Source organism: Coregonus lavaretus (assembly GCF_964263955.1).
Source record: "Coregonus lavaretus genome assembly, contig: HAP1_SCAFFOLD_4880, whole genome shotgun sequence".
In the NCBI taxonomy this organism is placed as follows: Eukaryota; Metazoa; Chordata; class Actinopteri; order Salmoniformes; family Salmonidae; genus Coregonus; species Coregonus lavaretus.
Window position 1 is genome coordinate 14079 of NW_028162849.1, and position 18422 is coordinate 32500.

The window sequence follows — 18422 nt, forward strand, 5'->3', positions numbered from 1 at the left end:
GTCATGATGAGAGATATGTCTGGAGTAGTTTAATCTACCAGAACATCATCAGAACCATTGAGGTGTCATGATGAGAGATATGTCTGGAGTAGTTTAATCTACCAGAACATCATCAGAACCATTGAGGTGTCATGATGAGAGATATGTCTGGAGTAGTTTAATCTACCAGAACATCATCAGAACCATTGAGGTGTCATGATGAGAGAGATATGTCTGGAGTAGTTTAATCTACCAGAACATCATCAGAACCATTGAGGTGTCATGATGAGAGATATGTCTGGAGTAGTTTAATCTACCAGAACATCATCAGAACCATTGAGGTGTCATGATGAGAGAGATATGTCTGGAGTAGTTTAATCTACCAGAACATCATCAGAACCATTGAGGTGTCATGATGAGAGATATGTCTGGAGTAGTTTAATCTACCAGAACATCATCAGAACCATTGAGGTGTCATGATGAGAGATATGTCTGGAGTAGTTTAATCTACCAGAACATCATCAGAACCATTGAGGTGTCATGATGAGAGAGATATGTCTGGAGTAGTTTAATCTACCAGAACATCATCAGAACCATTGAGGTGTCATGATGAGAGATATGTCTGGAGTAGTTTAATCTACCAGAACATCATCAGAACCATTGAGGTGTCATGATGAGAGATATGTCTGGAGTAGTTTAATCTACCAGAACATCATCAGAACCATTGAGGTGTCATGATGAGAGATATGTCTGGAGTAGTTGTATCTACCATCCATGGACTCGTGTGCTTGATCTGATTAGCTGTTGATTAAAAAGTATTTTGTTTATCCTTGTGTCTTATGAAGGGTTGGGTTGTTGATATAATATATATAGAAATGGATTTCCTTGACTCCTCTCTCCTCGCCGCCTCCTCATCCAATGAGATTATCATGGTGTAGTACTGCAGGGCTGTCCAACCCTGTTCCTGGAGAGAGACCCTCCTGTTGCTCCAACCCTGTTCCTGGAGAGATACCCTCCTGTTGCTCCAACCCTGTTCCTGGAGAGAGACCCTCCTGCTGCTCCAACCCTGTTCCTGGAGAGAGACCCTCCTGCTGCTCCAACCCTGTTCCTGGAGAGAGACCCTCCTGCTGCTCCAACCCTGTTCCTGGAGAGCTACCCTCCTGTTGCTCCAACCCTGTTCCTGGAGAGAGACCCTCCTGTTGCTTCAACCCTATTCCCGGAGAGATACCCTCCTGCTGCTCCAACCCTGTTCCCGGAGAGACACCCTCCTGTTGCTCCAACCCTGTTCCTGGAGAGATACCCTCCTGTTGGTCCAACCCTGTTCCTGGAGAGACACCCTCCTGTTGGTCCAACCCTGTTCCTGGAGAGACACCCTCCTGTTGGTCCAACCCTGTTCCTGGAGAGACACCCTCCTATTGGTCCAACCCTGTTCCTGGAGAGACACCCTCCTGTTGGTCCAACCCTGTTCCTGGAGAGAGACCCTCCTGTTGCTCCAACCCTGTTCCTGGAGAGATACCCTCCTGTTGCTCCAACCCTGTTCCTGGAGAGAGACGCTCCTGTTGCTCCAATCCTGTTCCTGGAGAGAGACCCTCCTGTTGCTCCAACCCTGTTACTGGAGAGAGACCCTCCTGTTGCTCCAACCCTGTTCCTGGAGAGATACCCTCCTATTGGTCCCTAGAGGGTAGTAGCTCTCCAGTAACAGTGTTGGACCCTGGTGCTGTAGTAGATGGGTTGGACCAACAGGAGGGGAGCTCTCCAGGAACAGGGTTGGACCCTGGTGCTGTAGTAGATGGGTTGGACCAACAGGAGGGGAGCTCTCCAGGAACAGGGTTGGACCCTGGTGCTGTAGTAGATGGGTTGGACCAACAGGAGGGGAGGTGCTGTAGTAGATGGGTTGGACCAACAGGAGGGGAGCTCTCCAGTAACAGGGTTGGACCCTGGTGCTGTAGTAGATGGGTTGGACCAACAGGAGGGGAGCTCTCCAGGAACAGGGTTGGACCCTGGTGCTGTAGTAGATGGGTTGGACCAACAGGAGGGGAGGTGCTGTAGTAGATGGGTTGGACCAACAGGAGGGGAGCTCTCCAGTAACAGGGTTGGACCCTGGTGCTGTAGTAGATGGGTTGGACCAACAGGAGGGGAGCTCTCCAGGAACAGGGAGGACCCTGGTGCTGTAGTAGATGGGTTGGACCAACAGGAGGGGAGCTCTCCAGGAACAGTGTTGGACCCTGGTGCTGTAGTAGATGGGTTGGACCAACAGGAGGGGAGCTCTCCAGTAACAGTGTTGGACCCTGGTGCTGTAGTAGATGGGTTGGACCAACAGGAGGGGAGCTCTCCAGGAACAGGGTTGGACCCTGGTGCTGTAGTAGATGGGTTGGACCAACAGGAGGGGAGCTCTCCAGTAACAGTGTTGCACCCTGGTGCTGTAGTAGATGGGTTGGACCAACAGGAGGGGAGCTCTCCAGTAACAGGGTTGGACCCTGGTGCTGTAGTAGATGGGTTGGACCAACAGGAGGGGAGCTCTCCAGTAACAGTGTTGGACCCTGGTGCTGTAGTAGATGGGTTGGACCAACAGGAGGGGAGCTCTCCAGGAACAGTGTTGGACCCTGGTGCTGTAGTAGATGGGTTGGACCAACAGGAGGGGAGCTCTCCAGTAACAGGGTTGGACCCTGGTGCTGTAGTAGATGGGTTGGACCAACAGGAGGGGAGCTCTCCAGGAACAGTGTTGGACCCTGGTGCTGTAGTAGATGGGTTGGACCAACAGGAGGGGAGCTCTCCAGTAACAGGGTTGGACCCTGGTGCTGTAGTAGATGGGTTGGACCAACAGGAGGGGAGCTCTCCAGGAACAGTGTTGGACCCTGGTGCTGTAGTAGATGGACGCAGAGAGGAAGAGGCGAAGCGAGAGGGTTTACTGAAAATAATACCATGAAGTGAGTCAATGAGAAAGTGTCGAATTTAGTCAACAAAAAATTTAATTACTATTTTGCTCAAATAGAAGTTCCGTAATGGTTGGGTTTTTTACGACTGTACTGAAATAAGCGACTCGTGGCATTTCGGAAACTTTGAAAAAAACTAATTTATATCCGAGTTGTCTCATTGGCTAGAATGGCCCCACCTGATCTCGCCTCCCTTCCATCTTTGAGGACATGTATTTTCATCGTTAGAGCGGTCACTCGACCATCTTGTCAATATAATAGATCATCTTTGATGTAGGTTATTGTATAAATGTCATTTAAAAAATGATATTAATCGTCAAGAGATCATCTGGTTTAATCTGTTTCTGTCTAAATCACCTTTTTCTAGATTGTCTGGTATTCTAGATCAGTTAGTTTTGTCTAGTCAATATGTCTCTAGCTGTCTGTCTGTCTCTCTCTCTCTAGCTGGCTGTCTGCCTGTCTGTCTCTCTCTAGCTGGCTGTCTGTCTCTCTCTAGCTCACTGTCTGCCTGTCTCTCTCTCTAGCTGGCTGTCTGCCTGTCTCTCTCTCTAGCTGGCTGTCTGCCTGTCTCTCTCTCTAGCTCACTGTCTGCCTGTCTCTCTCTCTCTAGCTGGCTGTCTGCCTGTCTCTCTCTCTAGCTGGCTGTCTGCCTGTCTCTCTCTCTAGCTCACTGTCTGCCTGTCTCTCTCTCTCTAGCTGGCTGTCTGTCTGTCTGTCTCTCTCTCTAGCTGGCTGTCTGCCTCTCTCTCTCTCTAGCTCACTGTCTGCCTGTCTCTCTCTCTAGCTGGCTGTCTGCCTCTCTCTCTCTCTAGCTGGCTGTCTGCCTCTCTCTCTCTCTAGCTGGCTGTCTGCCTCTCTCTCTCTCTAGCTGGCTGTCTGCCTCTCTCTCTCTCTAGCTCACTGTCTGCCTGTCTCTCTCTCTAGCTGGCTGTCTGCCTCTCTCTCTCTCTAGCTGGCTGTCTGCCTCTCTCTCTCTCTAGCTGGCTGTCTGCCTCTCTCTCTCTCTAGCTGGCTGTCTGCCTCTCTCTCTCTCTAGCTGGCTGTCTGCCTGTTTGTCTCTCCTCTAGCTAGCTAGCTGTCTGTCTCTCTCCTTAGCTTCTTGATGTCTCTAGTTTCCATTCGCTCTTCTCCCTCCCTCTCTTCCTAGATTTCTCTCCTTCCCTGCCTGCTTCCTTTCCTTCCTCCATAGCTCCTCCTCTCAAGTTATCTATCCCTCCCCTCTATCTAGCTCCTCCTACCTAGAATAGCTCCTCCCCCTGCAGTAAAATCCCTTACATTGCTGCCAGTTACATAACCTCCCCTCTGTCTGCCTCTCAGAAACCAGGGGTGGGGGACACAAACGTGGGGGAAAATAGCTTCCAGAAAAGAGTCCCTTTCAAACTGTGGATTTCATGGCTAATTGTATTGTACCTTTATTTGAACAAGGGAGTCCCTGTTGAGACCAGGATTTTTCACAAGGGAGCACTACAACTTCATAAGACAAGCCAAATCCAATATAAAACCAGTAAAACACAACACAAATATTCAAGAAAAACTATTACATTGTAAAAAAAAAAAAAAAAAAAAAAAAGGTCCCCCAATCAATATTTGAAATTGCCCGAGCGGCACCAGAACGTCCAATTGTAATGTATTTTGTAGTTGGTTCCAGCAATGAGAAGCTTTAAAGCGAAGTTTGGTGGAGACCCGAGGAACCTCAACGGGCTCGGTATCACGTTTTTATATTTTATCAGCAAAGTGAGGTAAGTCAGAAGCTTGTGGAGTAGAGCTTTTGTTAACAGAAAGGGAAGAGTGAAGTGATCTACGGGGCTTCAGTGAGGACCAGACAACCTGTTGATACAGGATGCAGTGGTGACTATTACACCTGTCCCCTGGGATAAAGCGAAGGGCGCTCTGGTAGACGGCATCCAAAGGTCTTAAGAGTGGTGGCTGTTGCATTCTGGTAAATGGAGTCACCGTAGTCAAGAACTGGCAGGAAAGTTGACTGTGCAATCTGCTTCCTGCTATTTAGTGAGAGGCAAGATCTATTTCTAAATAAGAATCCCACTTTAAATCTTAGCTTTTTTAACTAGCTCATCTGTATGTTTTTTAAACATTAAATCTTTGTTAATCCAAATGCCCAGATATTTGTAGGCGGGAACCCGATCAATGGGAGAACCATTCAATGAATAAATGTATAGTCCATCTGAAAAATGTTTGAGAGAACTAGAGAACAACATGTATTTAGTCTTGTCCACATTAAGTACCAGTTTTAAACCAACCAGGGCTTTCTGTAAGGTAACAAGGTCAGATTGCAACTCTAACATTGCCTGGTCAACAGTTGGGGTAATGGAATACATAAATGTCTGCATACAGATGATTATTACAGGATTTATTACATAGAGCAATATTATTTATATAAATAGTAAAGAGAACAGGTCCCAGTACCCACTGCGGTACACCTTTTGTAATATCCAGGAATTTCCTTGGCGTACACATCACCGAAAAACTGAAATGGTCCACCCACGCAGACAGTGTGGTGAAGAAGGCGCAACAGAGCCTCTTCAACCTCAGGAGGCTAAAAAAATTCGGCTTGGCGCCTAAAACCCTCACAAACTTTTACAGATGCACAATTGAGAGCATCCTGTTGGGCTGTATCACCGCCTGGTACAGCAACTGCACCGCCCGCAACCGCAGGGCTCTCCAGAGGGTGGTGCGGTCTGCCGAACGCATCACCGGGGGCAAACTACCCGCCCTCCAGGACACCTACAGCACCCAATGTCACAGGAAGGCCAAAAAGATCATCAAGGACATCAACCACCTGAGCTACTGCCTGTTCACCCCGCTATCATCCAGAAGGCGCAGTCAGTACAGGTGCATCAAAGCTGGGACCGAAAAACAGCTTCCATCTCAAGGCCATCAGACTGTTAAATAGCCATCACAAGCACAGTAGAGGCTGCTGCTGCCTATTGAATTTTAAATTGTTTGTCATTTAGCAGACGCTCTTATCCAGAGCGACTTACAGGAGCAATTAGGGTTAAGTGCCTTGCTCAAGGGCACATCAACAGATTTTTCACCTAGTCAGCTAGGGGATTAGAACCAGCGACCTTTCGGTTACTGGCACAACGCTCTTACCCACTAAGCTAGCTGCCGGCCACTTTAAGAAATGGAACACTAGTCACTTTAATAATGTTTCCATATCTTGCACTACTCATCTCATATGTATATACTGCATTCTATTCTATAATATTCTACTGTATCGCTCTGTCATTGCTTGTCCATATATGTATATATTCTTAAATCCCATTCCTTACTGGTTTTGTGTGTATTAGGTATTTGTTGTGAAATTGTTAGATATTACTGCACTGTCGGAGCTAGAAGCACAAGCATTTCTCTACACCCGTTATAACATCTGCTAAACACGTGTATGTGACAAATAAAATTTGATTTGAAACTAGACTTGACAGCATCAGAAATCACGCATTTTGTCCTATCTGACAGATAATTGTCAGACCACTTGCAAGAAGCCTGATCTATTTGTCAGCTTTTTTTTTTTTTTTTAACCTTTATTTAACCAGGTAAGCCAGTTGAGAACAAGTTCTCATTTACAACTGCGACCTGGCCAAGATAAAGCAAAGCAGTGCGATAAAAACAACAACACAGAGTTACATATGGGGTAAAACAAAACAAAGTCAAAAATACAACAGAAATAAATATATATACAGTGTGTGCAAATGTAGCAAGTTATGGAGGTGATGTTAAACCGTGACAAAGGCCTTGGAAATGTCTACAAATAAGGCAGCACAATTGTTTTTATGATCTAAGCAATTGAACACATCATCTGAAACTGCTGTCCAGATATAAAACCAGACTAGTGCACATTAACAATAGAATGAGACTGGTGCACATTAAGAATAGAATGAGACTGGTGCACATTAACAATAGAATGAGACTGGTGCACATTAAGAATAGAGTGAGACTGGTGCACATTAAGAATAGAATGAGACTGGTGCACATTAACAATAGAATGAGACTGGTGCACATTAAGAATAGAGTGAGACTGGTGCACATTAAGAATAGAATGAGACTGGTGCACATTAAGAATAGAGTGAGACTGGTGCACATTAAGAATAGAATGAGACTGGTGCACATTAAGAATAGAATGAGACTGGTGCACATTAAGAATAGAATGAGACTGGTGCACATTAAGAATAGAGTGAGACTGGTGCACATTAAGAATAGAGTGAGACTGGTGCACATTAAGAATAGAGTGAGACTGGTGCACATTAAGAATAGAGTGAGACTGGTGCACATTAAGAATAGAGTGAGACTGGTGCACATTAAGAATAGAATGAGACTGGTGCACATTAAGAATAGAATGAGACTGGTGCACATTAAGAATAGAATGAGACTGGTGCACATTAAGAATAGAATGAGACTGGTGCACATTAAGAATAGAGTGAGACTGGTGCACATTAAGAATATAATGAGACTGGTGCACATTAAGAATAGAATGAGACTGGTGCACATTAAGAATAGAGTGAGACTGGTGCACATTAACAATAGAATGAGACTGGTGCACATTAAGAATAGAGTGAGACTGGTGCACATTAAGAATAGAGTGAGACTGGTGCACATTAAGAATAGAATGAGACTGGTGCACATTAAGAATAGAATGAGACTGGTGCACATTAAGAATAGAATGAGACTGGTGCACATTAAGAATAGAATGAGACTGGTGCACATTAAGAATAGAATGAGACTGGTGCACATTAACAATAGAATGAGACTGGTGCACATTAAGAATAGAGTGAGACTGGTGCACATTAAGAATAGAGTGAGACTGGTGTACATTAAGAATAGAATGAAACTGGTGCACATTAAGAATAGAGTGAGACTGGTGCACATTAAGAATAGAATGAGACTGGTGCACATTAAGAATAGAATGAGACTGGTGCACATTAACAATAGAATGAGACTGGTGCACATTAAGAATAGAATGAGACTGGTGCACATTAAGAATAGAGTGAGACTGGCGCACATTAAGAATAGAGTGAGACTGGTGCACATTAAGAATAGAGTGAGACTGGCGCACATTAAGAATAGAATGAGACTGGTGCACATTAAGAATAGAATGAGACTGGTGCACATTAAGAATAGAATGAGACTGTTGCACATTAAGAATAGAGTGAGACTGGTGCACATTAAGAATAGAGTGAGACTGGTGCACATTAAGAATAGAGTGAGACTGGTGCACATTAAGAATAGAGTGAGACTGGCGCACATTAAGAATAGAATGAGACTGGTGCACATTAACAATAGAATGAGACTGGTGCACATTAAGAATAGAGTGAGACTGGCGCACATTAAGAATAGAGTGAGACTGGTGCACATTAAGAATAGAGTGAGACTGGCGCACATTAAGAATAGAATGAGACTGGTGCACATTAAGAATAGAATGAGACTGGTGCACATTAAGAATAGAATGAGACTGTTGCACATTAAGAATAGAGTGAGACTGGTGCACATTAAGAATAGAGTGAGACTGGTGCACATTAAGAATAGAGTGAGACTGGTGCACATTAACAATAGAATGAGACTGGTGCACATTAAGAATAGAATGAGACTGGTGCACATTAAGAATAGAATGAGACTGGTGCACAGAAATGTGTACTGTTATTTAAAAACACATAGGTTCCGTTTTCAGCGTCAACAAAACTCTCTCTAGCCTCTATCTTGTTAAGTGTGTTCAGGTGTGTTGGCCGCTGAAACTAGAGAATGTGTATCTGGGATCGTTCTCGGCAGTCTGAAACTAGAGAATGTGTATCTGGGATCGTTCTCTACAGTCTGAAACTAGAGAATGTGTATCTGGGATCGTTCTCGGCAGTCTGAAACTAGAGAATGTGTATCTGGGATCGTTCTCTACAGTCTGAAACTAGAGAATGTGTATCTGGGATCGTTCTCTACAGTCTGAAACTAGAGAATGTGTATCTGGGATCGTTCTCTACAGTCTGAAACTAGAGAATGTGTATCTGGGATCGTTCTCGGCAGTCTGAAACTAGAGAATGTGTATCTGGGATCGTTCTCTACAGTCTGAAACTAGAGAATGTGTATCTGGGATCGTTCTCTACAGTCTGAAACTAGAGAATGTGTATCTGGGATCGTTCTCTACAGTCTGAAACTAGAGAATGTGTATCTGGGATCGTTCTATACAGTCTGAAACTAGAGAATGTGTATCTGGGATCGTTCTATACAGTCTGAAACTAGAGAATGTGTATCTGGGATCGTTCTCTACAGTCTGTTTCAAGGGGAATAAAGGACTCCCTCTACTGGAATGTTCCAGAAATTCGCTTGATTCTCACCATTCTCAGATACACAGTTCAAGAAGTATGTTGACTTTGCTTTTCTAACCAGAGATAAACATTTATTTCCCAAATGTCTGAAGGACTGCCAGACAGATGTAATATCAGTCAGTCTGGCCATCTGCCAGTCAGATGTAATATCAGTCAGTCTGGCCATCTGCCAGTCAGATGTAATATCAGTCAGTCTGGCCATCTGCCAGTCAGATGTAATATCAGTCAGTCTGGCCATCTGCCAGACAGATGTAATATCAGTCAGTCTGGCCATCTGCCAGTCAGATGTAATATCAGTCAGTCTAGCCATCTGCCAGTCAGATGTAATATCAGTCAGTCCGGCCATCTGCCAGTCAGATGTAATATCAGTCAGTCTGGCCATCTGCCAGTCAGATGTAATATCAGTCAGTCTGGCCATCTGCCAGTCAGATGTAATATCAGTCAGTCAGATGTAATATCAGTCAGTCTAGCCATCTGCCAGTCAGATGTAATATCAGTCAGTCTAGCCATCTGCCAGACAGATGTAATATCAGTCAGTCTGGCCATCTGCCAGTCAGATGTAATATCAGTCAGTCTGGCCATCTGCCAGTCAGATGTAATATCAGTCTGGCCATCTGCCAGTCAGATGTAATATCAGTCAGTCTAGCCATCTGCCAGTCAGATGTAATATCAGTCAGTCTGGCCATCTGCCAGTCAGATGTAATATCAGTCAGTCTGGCCATCTGCCAGTCAGATGTAATATCAGTCTGGCCATCTGCCAGTCAGATGTAATATCAGTCAGTCTAGCCATCTGCCAGTCAGATGTAATATCAGTCAGTCTGGCCATCTGCCAGTCAGATGTAATATCAGTCAGTCTAGCCATCTGCCAGTCAGATGTAATATCAGTCAGTCTGGCCATCTGCCAGTCAGATGTAATATCAGTCTGGCCATCTGCCAGTCAGATGTAATATCAGTCAGTCTGGCCATCTGCCAGTCAGATGTAATATCAGTCAGTCTGGCCATCTGCCAGTCAGATGTAATATCAGTCAGTCTAGCCATCTGCCAGTCAGATGTAATATCAGTCAGTCTAGCCATCTGCCAGACAGATGTAATATCAGTCAGTCTGGCCATCTGCCAGTCAGATGTAATATCAGTCAGTCTAGCCATCTGCCAGTCAGATGTAATATCAGTCAGTCTGGCCATCTGCCAGTCAGATGTAATATCAGTCAGTCTGGCCATCTGCCAGTCAGATGTAATATCAGTCAGTCTGGCCATCTGCCAGTCAGATGTAATATCAGTCAGTCTGGCCATCTGCCAGACAGATGTAATATCAGTCAGTCTAGCCATCTGCCAGTCAGATGTAATATCAGTCAGTCTAGCCATCTGCCAGTCAGATGTAATATCAGTCAGTCTAGCCATCTGCCAGTCAGATGTAATATCAGTCAGTCTGGCCATCTGCCAGTCAGATGTAATATCAGTCAGTCTAGCCATCTGCCAGTCAGATGTAATATCAGTCAGTCTGGCCATCTGCCAGTCAGATGTAATATCAGTCAGTCTGGCCATCTGCCAGTCAGATGTAATATCAGTCAGTCTAGCCATCTGCCAGACAGATGTAATATCAGTCAGTCTGGCCATCTGCCAGTCAGATGTAATATCAGTCAGTCTGGCCATCTGCCAGTCAGATGTAATATCAGTCTGGCCATCTGCCAGTCAGATGTAATATCAGTCAGTCTAGCCATCTGCCAGTCAGATGTAATATCAGTCAGTCTGGCCATCTGCCAGTCAGATGTAATATCAGTCAGTCTGGCCATCTGCCAGTCAGATGTAATATCAGTCTGGCCATCTGCCAGTCAGATGTAATATCAGTCAGTCTAGCCATCTGCCAGTCAGATGTAATATCAGTCAGTCTGGCCATCTGCCAGTCAGATGTAATATCAGTCAGTCTAGCCATCTGCCAGTCAGATGTAATATCAGTCAGTCTAGCCATCTGCCAGTCAGATGTAATATCAGTCAGTCTGGCCATCTGCCAGTCAGATGTAATATCAGTCAGTCTAGCCATCTGCCAGTCAGATGTAATATCAGTCAGTCTGGCCATCTGCCAGTCAGATGTAATATCAGTCTGGCCATCTGCCAGTCAGATGTAATATCAGTCAGTCTAGCCATCTGCCAGTCAGATGTAATATCAGTCAGTCTAGCCATCTGCCAGTCAGATGTAATATCAGTCAGTCTGGCCATCTGCCAGTCAGATGTAATATCAGTCAGTCTGGCCATCTGCCAGTCAGATGTAATATCAGTCTGGCCATCTGCCAGTCAGATGTAATACAGTGGGGAAAAAAAGTATTTAGTCAGCCACCAATTGTGCAAGTTCTCCCACTTAAAAAGATGAGAGAGGCCTGTAATTCTCATCACAGGTACACGTCAACTATGACAGACAAAACAAGAAAAACATTTCCAGAAAATCACATTGTAGGATTTTTAATGAATTTATTTGCAAATTATGGTGGAAAATAAGTATTTGGTCAATAACAAAAGTTTCTCAATACTTTGTTATATACCCTTTGTTGGTAATGACACAGGTCAAACGTTTTCTGTAAGTCTTCACAAGGTTTTCACACACTGTTGCTGGTATTTTGGCCCATTCCTCCATGCAGATCTCCTCTAGAGCAGTGATGTTTTGGGGCTGTCGCTGGGCAACACGGACTTTCAACTCCCTCCAAAGATATTCTATGGGGTTGAGATCTGGACACTGGCTAGGCCACTCCAGGACCTTGAAATGCTTCTTACGAAGCCACTCCTTCGTTGTCCGGGCGGTGTGTTTGGGATCATTGTCATGCTGAAAGACCCAGCCACGTTTCATCTTCAATGCCCTTGCTGATGGAAGGAGGTTTTCACTCAAAATCTCACGATACATGGCCCCATTCATTCTTTCCTTTACACGGATCAGTCGTCCTGGTCCCTTTGCAGAAAAACAGCCTCAAAGCATGATGTTTCCACCCCCATGCTTCACAGTAGGTATGGTGTTCTTTGGATGCAACTCAGCATTCTTTGTCCTCCAAACACGACGAGTTGAGTTTTTACCAAAAAGTTATATTTTGGTTTCATCTGACCATCTGACATTCTCCCAATCCTCTTCTGGATCATCCAAATGCACTCTATCAAACTTCAGACGGGCCTGGACATGTACTGGCTTAAGCAGGGGGACACGTCTTGCACTGCAGGATTTGAGTCCCTGGAGGCGTAGTGTGTTACTGATGGTAGGCTTTGTTACTTTGGTCCCAGCTCTCTGCAGGTCATTCACTAGGTCCCCCCGTGTGGTTCTGGGATTTTTGCTCACCGTTCTTGTGATCATTTTGACCCCACGGGGTGAGATCTTGCGTGGAGCCCCAGATCGAGGGAGATTATCAGTGGTCTTGTATGTCTTCCATTTCCTAATAATTGCTCCCACAGTTGATTTCTTCAAACCAAGCTGCTTACCTATTGCAGATTCAGTCTTCAGTATATGTATGGCCTCTATGTATGGCCTCTATGTATGGCCTCTATGTATGGCCTCTATCTAGACTAGGACAACTGGACGTGATTACAGTGCATTCGGAAAGTATTCAGACCCCTTCACAATTAATATTTTTTCCTCGTCAATCTACACACAATACCCCATAATGACAATGTGAAAAAAGGTTTTTAGAAATGTTTGCAAATGGATTTAAAAAAAAAAAACGGATACCTTATTTACATAAGCATTCAGACCCTTTGCAATGAGACTCGAAAAATTGAGCTCAGTTGCATCCTGTTTCCATTGATCATCCTTGAGATGTTTCTACAACTTGATTGGAGTCCACCTGTGGTAAATTCAATTGATTGGACATGATTTGGAAAGTCACACACCTGTCTATATAAGGTCCCATAGTTGACAGTGCATGTCAGAGTAAAAACCAAGCCATGAGGTCGAAGGAATTGTCCATAGAGCTCCGAGACAGGATTGTGTCGAGGCACAGATCTGGGGAAGGGTACCAAAAAACCTTGGTCAGGGAGGTGACCAAGAACCCGATGGTCACTCTGACAGAGCTCCAGAGTTCCTCTGTGGCGATGGGAGAACCTTCCAGAAGGACAACCATCTCTGCAGCACTCCACCAATCAGGCCTTTACGGTAGAGTAGCCAGACGGAAGCCACTCCTCAGTAAAAGGCACATGACAGCCCACTTGGAGTTTGCCAAAAGGCACCTAAAGGACTCTCAGACCATGAGAAACAAGATTCTCTGGTCTGATGTAACCAATATTTAACTCTTTGGCCTGAATACCAAGCATCATGTCTGGAAGAAACCTGGCACGATACCTACGGTGAAGCATGGTGGTGGCAGCATCATGCTGTGGGGATGTTTTTCAGCGGTAGGGACTGGGAGACTAGTCAGGATCGAGAGAAAGATGAACAGAGCAAAGTACAGAGAGATCCTTGATGAAAACCTGCTCCAGGGCGCTCAGGGCCTCAGACTGGGGCGAAGGTTCACCTTCCAACAGGACAACGACCCTAAACACACAGCCAAGACAACGCAGGAGTGGCTTCGGGACAAGTCTCTGAATGTCATTGAGTGGCCCAGCCAGAGCTCGGACTTGAACCCGATGGAACATCTCTGGAGAGACCTGAAAATAGCTGTGCAGCGACGCTCCCCATCCAACCTGACAGAGCTTGAGAAGATCTGCAGAGAAGAATGGGAGAAACTCCCCAAATACAGGTGTGCCAAGCTTGTAGCGTCATACCCAAGAAGACTCAAGGCTGTAATCGCTGCCAAAAGGTGCTTCAACAAAGTACAGAGTAAAGGGTCTGAATACTAAATGTGAATCATTCCGTTTTAATTTGTTTAAAAAACAGTTTTTGCTTCGTCATTACGGGGTATTGGGTGTAGATTGATGAGGTGGGGAAAAACTATTTAATCCATTTTAGAATAAGGCTGGAATGTATGAAGAGAAAGTCAAGGGGTCTGAATACTTTTCAGAATGCACTGCGGCTGTAAAAGAAGACACACGATATTTATCTTTTGGTAAAATGCTTTTATTTATCTAGTTAACCACTATAAATACAACAAGCTGAAAAAATAAAACCAGCGTAGAAAACTGTCCCAGGTCTAAAGGAGAGTTTGGCAATAAGGCACACTAAGGAACGTTTACAGTGGTATTATTCATATTATTATTATTATCTCTTTAACTAGGCACGTGTTGTTCTGTTAGAGATGTTAGACGACACTTCGGGGGGGGGGTCGTCGGTAGAGGTCAGTTTCTCTCAGCTCTGTTCATTCTGAATGGCTCCGTAGACATCCATATTAAAGAGACTGATATCTCAGTCCTCCCCACTACACAACACCCAGCACAAAACAAACAAATTGTACATTACATTTATATGTTGTTAACATAATACACTAAATTACATGGCAAATTTGAATGTTCAAACTATTTGGACATTTTTTTTTTGTTAAAAAAAAAAAACTACATTTTAAAATATATTTTAGTTTTATCTCTAAACTAGGTCTATAGGAAAGAAACCGTGTTTACTCTTGGAATATATTATAGCATTTCTTCTGACTTCATACACAACACACGTAATGCATATATTAAATATATCCTGACTTCTTGTCACCATAAAACAATGCAATAAAAGTTACTCATCAGTATTTAAAGAAATTCCAGTTTTCTTGACAGAGAAGCCCTTTACAGGCCAGCCCAAGAGAGAAACAAACAGGGAGAGAGAGGAAGAGAGGAGAGGAGAGGAGAGGAGAGCTTTTTACAGGCCAGCCAGAGAGAAGAGACAGAGAGGGAGAGAGAGGAAGAGAGGAGAGAGAGGAAAGAGAGAGAGAGAGGAGGAGAGGAGAGGAGAGCTCTTTACAGGCCAGCCAGAGAGAAGAGACAGAGAGAGAGAGAGGGAGAGAGAAAGGAGAGGAGAGGAGAGGAGAGGTTAGCTCTTTACAGGCCAGCCAGAGACAGAGAGACCGTTGAGCCTGATATTCCAAAATACTGTTGAATCCATTTAAATCCCAACTGCCTATCTCCTTCAAGTTCACCAGCATCAACACAACTAACACCCCCACTACAAAAAAATAAAAAATAAATCCTAAATAAACCAAAAATACTTCAATAGAGAGTGATACTGGGAGGGCAACATTTAGTCTCAGCTTCTCTCTCTTCTCTCCCACAAACAAACATTGGTCAGACTATTGGTGTAGCAGCTTTTGATGTGTTTCCACACAGATCTGGAGGGTGCTGTGAGTTCGTTACCAGCAGGTCAGGTCAGTCTTACTGGAGTTACGCCTATAGGGGGCACTGTAAGGTAAGCGAGAACCTGTGTGTGTGTATGTGTATGTGTGTGTGTGTGTGTGTGTGTGTGTGTCTCTAAGGCTTAGTTCCAGTTGTCAAGTTAGTTTTCAATAGAATTCTATTCCTCTTCACGAAACTCTTAAGGGCCCCGGGGGGCTGAGTTTCTACCAAGCTAAAATATGGAAATGTTTTAAGATGGTCATACCAAGGATCATTTTAGCTATTTGATTTTGAATTTTAGGATTAAAAAAATATATATATACAAAAATGATTAGCCCATAGAAACACATTGAATAACATATTCATACATGTCAGAGTCCAGAGGAAGTACTGTATGTGTTGAAGTCTCTGTCCTCTATCTGAAGCTCAGGAATGTTTTTTTTTTTTATATATATATTTTTTTTAATAATCAACCCAATTTTTTTTTACACTAAAGTACCTCCATAAAGGTTTTAAACTGGTACCTCCTAGTCTTGTGAGGCTTGTGGGCATCCTAGAGCAGCTAAGTATGTGTTCGCGTTCGGCAATTTTCGATGGTCATATTAGCGTGTAGCCACAGACAGAAGTTGGCAGATCGGCTTCAGATTTACCGACTTCAGAAGAGTCCCCCCCCGTGACGCTCGTGTCTGTGAGTCTCATCTCTCCGCAGAGGAGTCATATTAGGTTTTGGAGGCCCCAAACCGTTAAGGACTCTACAGAAATATTTGCGAGAAGACCGATTTTTGGGATGTTTTCTGATGGCCGACAGGGCAGATGCGGTGGATTGAGACGAACAGCAAAAAGACACCAGATATAACTTAAACTGACAGATTTTTTTGGGATTTTTGTATTATGTTAATTATTTTCAGCGGGGGGACGTGGACTCTTAGTTACCTTCTAAACTGGGGTCGTTTCATGTTTGCTACACGCAAACAGATGGCAATGCTGTAAAACACAGCAAAACGCTGAATGTATAAAATACATCCCCGCACTTCATATCTGTTACGGGAAATCTGTTGCCTTTATAAATGAGCGAGAGAGAGAGAGAGAATACTAGGTTTGTGTTCAGTTGGTATGACACCAAGGAGATCCAGCCCAGAGAGATATAGGCAGGGATTCCATCTGATCGCGGGTTGTCGACGATGCTGCTCAATTGGAAATTACCTTTTTAAATGTTAAGCGGGGCTATAGCACGGTTTGGGAAATTACCTTTTTAAATGTTAAGCGGGGCTATAGCACGGTTTGGGAAATTACCTTTTAAATGTTAAGCGGGGCTATAGCACGGTTTGGGAAATTACCTTTTAAATGTTAAGGGGGCTATAGCACGGTTTGGGAAATTACCTTTTTAAATGTTAAGGGGGGCTATAGCACGGTTTGGGAAATTACCTTTTAAATGTTAAGCGGGGCTACAGCACGGTTTGGGAAATTACCTTTTAAATGTTAAGGGGGCTACAGCACGGTTTGGGAAATTACCTTTTAAATGTTAAGGGGGCTATAGCACGGTTTGGGAAATTACCTTTTTAAATGTTAAGCGGGGCTACAGCACGGTTTGGGAAATTACCTTTTTAAATGTTAAGGGGGCTATAGCACGGTTTGGGAAATTACCTTTTAAATGTTAAGGGGGCTACAGCACGGTTTGGGATTTAATCCCGGGAAATTACCTTTTTAAATGTTAAGCGGGGCTACAGCACGGTTTGGGAAATTACCTTTTAAATGTTAAGGGGGCTACAGCACGGTTTGGGAAATTACCTTTTAAATGTTAAGGGGGCTACAGCACGGTTTGGGATTTAATCCCGGGAAATTACCTTTTTAAATGTTAAGCGGGGCTACAGCACGGTTTGGGAAATTACCTTTTTAAATGTTAAGGGGGCTACAGCACGGTTTGGGAAATTACCTTTTTAAATGTTAAGGGGGCTACAGCACGGTTTGGGAAATTACCTTTTAAATGTTAAGGGGGCTACAGCACGGTTTGGGAAATTACCTTTTAAATGTTAAGCGGGGCTACAGCACGGTTTGGGATTGGGAAATTACCCTTTAAATGTTAAGGGGGGCTACAGCACGGTTTGGGAAATTACCTTTTAAATGTTAAGGGGGCTACAGCACGGTTTGGGAAATTACCTTTTTAAATGTTAAGCGGGGCTATAGCACGGTTTGGGAAATTACCTTTTAAATGTTAAGGGGGCGGGGCTATAGCACGGTTTGGGATTTAATCCCGGTCACAGTCTCTGTTCCAACATCCAGACTAGCTGAGAATGAAGCAGTCTATTGGGGCATGTAGTATAGTGTGGGTAGTAAAAGGCTCTGCAGTCGAGCTCAGAGAGACAGATCTCTAGTAGAAAGGCACTTGCAGTCGAGCTCAGAGATCTTAAGACCTGGTAGTGGAAAGGCACAATAGTCGAACTCAGAGAGACAGATCTCTAGTAGAAAGGCACTGCAGTCGAGCTCAGAGATCTTAAGACCTGGTAGTGGAAAGGCACAATAGTCGAACTCGGAGAGACAGATCTCTAGTAGAAAGGCACTGCAGTCGAGCTCCGAGATGAGGCTTACAGTGGTTTTGAAGCCCAGCTGAGTGTGACGCTGCTAGCTTAGCATAACGCTAACGGTGTGTGTTTCGGTAAGCTTTAGCATGTGCCAGTAGAGCGTTTCAGTTAGCTTAGCATAACGCTAACAGTGTGTTTCGGTAAGCTTTAGCATGTGCCAGTAGAGCGTTTTAGTTAGCTTAGCATAACGCTAACAGTGTGTTTCGGTAAGCTTTAGCATGTGCCAGTAGAGCGTTTCAGTTAGCTTAGCATAACGCGAACATAACTTTTGTTAGCTTAGCGAATGCTAGTCATGTGTTTTTAGGTTAGCTTAGCGTACGTAGCGTATGCAAACGCTGGAGAGCGTCGAGTCTAGCTCGTTTCAGCCTAGGGGAGGAGTCAAA

At 44.3% G+C, this 18422-nt stretch overlaps 1 long non-coding RNA gene across 1 annotated transcript; it reads left to right on the forward strand.

The window, feature by feature from the left end:
• The first annotated feature begins 1775 nt into the window (after positions 1–1775).
• LOC311118775 lies at positions 1776–2121 on the forward strand. The gene is made up of 3 exons (XR_014611856.1): positions 1776–1819; positions 1857–1982; positions 2020–2121. It is a non-coding gene; the product is annotated as an uncharacterized lncRNA (long non-coding RNA).
• Positions 2122–18422: the final 16301 nt, after the last annotated feature.